A 6,201-nucleotide genomic window follows, 5' to 3' on the forward strand; every position below is an offset into this window, starting at 1 on the left:
CCTGAACTTAGGTATTCCTGTTTGGATTCCTAGCACAAGTCACATGGAAAACCTTGACTGCCAGCTGTCCTTGACACTGATGGGCTTCATGTCAGTGAAGATAGTTAATAATGTTGTTTCTTATGCCCAATTACTTCGATGTCAGTAAGCAGGTTACTTTTATCTAGTAACTCAACATCTGCAAATACATGGAAAGAAAGGAGCACTGGAGAATTCATTTAGTACAGTCTGTCTTGCACAGTGCAAAGTGACCAATTTACAATGACAGGAAATGAGGAAGGGTGGTATTAACAGGAATATACCACATGTGGCTGTGGGGTGCAATACTTTCAAGGTATGTGGTTTAGCTAAAATTTATGAAAGTCAAAAGCAAAACCAAAATACAATTAGGCCAATTTGAATAAAACGCAGACATAAAGAATCCATCTTTCATGTACTCTCTGTATTGAAAACATTTGATTCAAGTGAGTTGCTCAGAGTTACTTTGGACATAGGCTGCAGCAAAACAAAATTGGTAACTTACAGAAGAAGAAAGCAAAGGTTTTTAAAATGTGAGGATTTTGTAAGTACTTTGGATGATAAAGGAAAGGCGGAGTGCCTGAACCACAGCTGACTGCATTTGATAGTGCTCTTTTTCTTCAAAGTACAACAATTACATGTAGGGAAAATGACATTTAAAAGAAAAAACCGCAGCAAAGAAGAACACAATTTCCTTCACCTATTAACATTCCTCTTTCTTGGTTCAATCCTGCCTTTGTTTTTGCACATTAATCTCACCGAATTTAGTTAGCAGCCCTCTGGATGACCCCTCTGCAAATCCATTACGGAGAAGAAGACTCTTGCTGAGCTCAGGGGAGTTTAGGGGTAGCTCTGGACAAGGAAGGATTTGGGGTAGGTCCTGCTGTTGAAAAGCACAGGTGGCAGAACCATGTCCTGTTTGCACTGACATGTCCCTTTTAGCAGTGAGGTCCTGGACAAGGCAGGCTCTCACCATGGGGGTGGCAGGACAGTGGTGCCCCCCAGGCCTGTGCATGGTGGGGAGAAGTCCTGCAGGATGTGTGGCAGGGAGGGAGGGAGGGAAGAGCCAAGTAAAGGCTCTGTCCTGGCAGTCTGCTGGGGTTGTCCTGTCTGGGCAGAGCTGCCCAGTGCCTCCCTACTGCGCATGGAGCTACGAGAGGGAGGGCAGAGGTGCTGAATGCAGGGGAGCTGCCTTCTCCTGGTGCCACACCCTGACTTGGTACCATCTCCCCAGTTTGCTGGGCAGAGAAGCCCTTGGAAGAGCTACTCAGCTATTTCTGGCAAAATCTGTTTTTCCCTGATACTGCCAGGAAGTGCCTGGCTAGCCAGGCTCATTAGCCTGAAGTAGCATCTGTGACCAGCTTCCTGACACATGAATTTACTCGTGCCTTCCTCATTCATTCAGGTACAGATGAAGAAAGATAGAAGCATTGGGGAGCCAGCCCGTTGTCTGGGTGGTGTGGCATCAGGACAGCTGCTGTTTCCTCAGAAAAACTCACCTGGGGCTTCCGTGGCACCAGAGAGCATCTGGCTCCTGGACCATGCCCACAGACCACTCACTGCCTCCTCCTCCTCACCTCCAGATGCTCACCCAGAGTCTGCCCAAGTGCAGGACCAGACTGGCCACATGAAGCAGCCAGAGGCAATTACTGGGTTAATGATCTCTGTTGTGGCTACAGAAGCAGATTTCTGTGCCATGGAAATCAGCAGGAAGGTACAAGTGCAACAGGATATGAAAATTAGCAAGTACTGGTATGCCAAGGCTTGGGAACTTCTTTTCCTCAAAGAGGAAAGTGCTGCTGTTCTCACTGAGCAGCATGTCCGTGAAGCACCTCTGCTGGCTGTGTATTAGCTGTACAAATATATTACTGAGACAGCCCAGTGGGGGAGAAAATGGGTGCATTAAGGGAGGATGGAGCTCAGAATATATATAGTCATACCAGGCACACATACACAGGCTTAGATAAGAAAATGGATAACAATTGAAATTCAGTTAGGGACTTCATGGCTTATTTTTTTTTGAAAGTGTCATCCACTTCAACATATTCCTTTATCTTGTTCTCCCTCAATAAGGATATTGTCTTTCAATTGAGTTAACTCTCCTTGTTGCTTAATTACTTTAAAAGAGGATCTCAATTACTCTTCTCATGATCTGTTGTCAGACATGTTTGCCTGCACTTATTTATAGCAACTGAGAATTTTTTTTCTTTAGTCTTTTCTGGAATTATCTTTACAATTTGCAGCTTTGGCTAAATACATTCAGCCAAAAGAGTAACACAGATATCTAATTGCAGACATATAGGCTAAAATGCAGCTTCACTGGGATTGCTCTCAAAAAATGAAGCTGTTCAGAAGTATTTATGAAAGTGGCTGCTGAATTGTGTTCCTGAAGGCTGGAAATTTGGGAAGGTCATTCTGCTTACTAATGTGGATTATCTGCCATAATGCCAACAAGCTGTGTATCACTGCACACATAAAATTAATAAATGCCACTAAAACCTGTACTGTGCTTTTCTGCTACATGCACAGAAAACTACATCTGTAAGAATATCTGGGCATGGATGACATGCTCAAATACTGCAGTGGTTGGCTGCATATGGAAATCAAAGGGGAATAAAGAAAAAATACTGTGCTATTCTTTCTTTTTCCTGCTTCAGAGCTTTACTTTCTGAAGTAAACATGTGTGGACAGATACATATCAGAGATTTATCCAAGTTAATTTTCAAATCACAGCCCTCTGAGCATGCTAATTTACTAAGCTACCCTATTTCTGCGCAACAGCTGTAAAGCAGACGTACCTGGTTTACTGCAAAGCCAGCTCAGAGCTGTCTGTGCTTGCTTAGTCCTGCAGCCACGTAGATGCACTACAAATCATGTCCAGCAGTTTTCAAGAAGCAAGATGGAACCTAGGGGGTTAATATTTTACTTCTTTTGGTTATTATTTGCACTGGTTACAAAGCATTACACAGGAAAAAATAAGAAGCGGAAACACAATTTACTGTACTGCATTTTACCAAATGGGCTGTGGAGTAAAGCAACAACAAACTAAAAAACAGCCTCGAGAGACTGATATGGCTGCAGAGCTCCAAAATATTTCCCAGTGTGCTGATCAGCTCATGTCTATCATTAAACAATACTGTGGCACTAACTGTAATACAATGAACAACACAAGATTCAGCTTGAACAGTGTGAGAATCTCATCCTGCTGCAAATTGCTAGGAAGGGAAGAGAAAGGAAGGGAAGAGCAAACTAATGTGAAAAACATGCAAAGCACAAACATCAGGCTGGATTTAGAGAGCTGGAGTTATTTTACGAGCATTATAAACAGGATATTTTGTCATTTAAATGAAGATATTGAGATCTCAGCTAGCTTACTATAACCCAAGCATCGGCATTAAACCGAAGCTCAATAAGCGGCTGAGAACATTTGCAGATAATCTGGTCTCAGTCTTTACCCTCATGTGCGGGCCAAGTGCTGCATCCTGGTGATCAGCAGGAAGGAATTGCTCTGCCTGGCTCCATAGCCTGCGGCTCCGTGCCTGGGGAGCTCTCCTGCTAACCCCTGTAGGCTTTGTGCTCCTCTGTGTCACATGAGGCACCAATAAAGGAGCATCCAGAAATAACAGTATCACCTTCTACATTAGATTTCATCCTGATCTTTTACACAGAGATAATAATTTAATGCCTCGTTCATGAGTTTCAATATCCCTTCCTATACGAGTGGAAAACAAGCAGAAGGACTTCAATTGTGGTTGCCAAACCTTCTTTGGAATCTTGCTGACTTCTTGATGTGGGTGACTTGCTCTGGAAATGAGTTCTGGATAATAAGTCATGTGGAAAATCATCTGTTTCCTCAGTGATAGATCCCCTGCATTGTCATTTCACCAAAGAAATTTTCTTGGCTGGAATAGCAGCAATCCCTTTTGCTAGAGAATAATTGTTATAGCTTTTATAGATGAACATCACCTTCTCAGACCTTCCGTTCCTTTAAAATGTCAACAACAATTGAATAAGAAAAGGCTGGCTGTGCTGTCTACTGTAATTTCCAAAAGGCTTTCAGCAAGGTCCTTCACCAGAAGCTTTTAAGGAAGCAAAGCAGCTGTGGGGCAAAAGGGAAAGTTCATGTGTGAATAAATAATTTATTAGGAGAAAGAAACCAAAGAGTAGGAGGAAATGGTCATTCTTCATGGTGAAGTGAGATTGTAAGGGGAGTCCTGCAAGAAATTCTTACTGGCACTTGTGCTTTTCAACACTGTCATCCAGGACATGGAAGCAGGGTGAGGAGCAGGATTTGCTGAGAATATGAAGTTAATAATTTATTCTGGACAGCAAAGATGATTATGCAGACTTGCAGAAGGAGCCTGCTAGATTGAGTGGGCAATAAAATGACAGATGAAATTTGATGTAGACAAATATGAAGGTGGGGGAAAACCAATCCTGTTTTCAAATATAAAAAGATGGGTTGACTGCTTCCCTCAACAGCAAAAGCTCTGGGCTATGAGAGATAATGCTACTAAAACTATTCATGCTTGTTATCAGTATGCAATCTAAGGAAAAGCAAATATTAACAACTGACAGAAAAGAAAGAAAGAGAAAACTGGACATCATCATCATGCCATTTCTTATGTCCATGACTTCTCATTCATTCTATTCTGCATACAGTCCTGGTCTTTCCTCCTCAAAAAGGTGTAGAGACGCTGAAAAAGCTTCAGAAAAGAGCAACAAAGATGATCAAAGTATGAAACTGCTTCTGTATGAGAAACAAGAGGAAGGGAGCAAAACTGTCTAAAAAAGAGTCAATGAAATAGCTTGGAAGGGAGCCAGCTCAGAAGTTAATGAAGTCATGAAAAGCATTGAAAGAGAGGGTCAACAGAACACTCCTGGTAGAGGAATGGGGCACTGGCAGATGGAAGTAGTGGGAAACAGGTTCAGCTGACAGCACCAGAGGCTGTTCCACCCTCAGGGTGTCCCTGGGCTGCTCACAGACATGGATGTCCAAAGTTTGACTCAAGGGGCACAGGACAAATTCATGGAAAAGAGCTTCTCTGAAGATTACAGCATATTAGGAGTCACTTGCAGTCGCTGCTAGAGACAAGAACCTTTCTGGTCTTATGTTGCAATCAGCAGCTTTAAATGCTGAAAAAACAAAAAAGAAAAACAGAATTTTATTTTCTTTTTTGCCTAGGAGAAGTGATTCCTGATCTAAAATTTGGAAACAGAAGCTTTCAGTAAAAAGACAAATGCTGTTTGACCCTTAACATTTGAGCGTGCTGTTGCACCCTTCCAACTTATGTTCCTTCCTTGTCTGCACCAGATGTGAGCACTCATGGGGAATCCCTTACTTGAGTAAAAGCAATTTTTGTGGCCACTGTGGTCCCTGAACTTGTTTCCACCACTTAACTGTAGTACAGTGCAATGTTACTAAAAGCATTCAGTTTTTCAATAAAGGTGGGATTATTTTTGCCAAAGCCACATTAAACATGACACTGAATCAGCCTGGGAGCTATCAAAATCTCACTATCACTTCAGCATTTCTGCCCAGCTCAGTGCACAATGCTACCTATCTTTAAGAAATTAGCTAAGAAAATACAATTGTGTAAAAACTAATGAGCATGACTTCAAGCTGCACAGGAAAACAGATAACACCATGAATCGGAGTAAAGCCATGAATTGGAGTAAAGCCATGCTTTTATTTAGAACTAAAGGCAAGCTAAGGCTAACCATGAGTTGGTTAGACTAAGTGCTAGGCTGTGTTTAACATTGTGTTTTAGCTGCCATTTGTTAGCCCACTGCATTTCCTTTGTGAAGGAGAAGCTTTGGTCTGATCAATTCCTTTGCTGCTGACAATGGATGAGGGATTTTAGAAAGCATCCCCAGGGTACAGAGAGCCCTGCTGGGCTCTTTGCCTTCCTCCCAGAGGTTTCCTGTGGAAGGGTACAGTATAATTTTTTGGTTTTAGCAGTTAATTTACATCTGTTGCTGTCTCTCATTTGTTATTCCTACTCCCCACGCCTGAGACTGTCATACTTTGTCCTTGGCATGATGGGTTTCAGTGAGTGTGTGTGAAGTCACGAGGAGGATTATTAGCTTCTAAATTATGACAAGTGGGAGCAAATGAAGACTTAAAGCAAAGATATCAGTTCTCTGAGAAAAATACTAGAATGAAATCAAATCAGATAAGAT

The sequence above is a fragment of the Camarhynchus parvulus genome, chromosome 3 (assembly GCF_901933205.1).
Source record: "Camarhynchus parvulus chromosome 3, STF_HiC, whole genome shotgun sequence".
Lineage (NCBI taxonomy): Eukaryota > Metazoa > Chordata > Aves > Passeriformes > Thraupidae > Camarhynchus > Camarhynchus parvulus.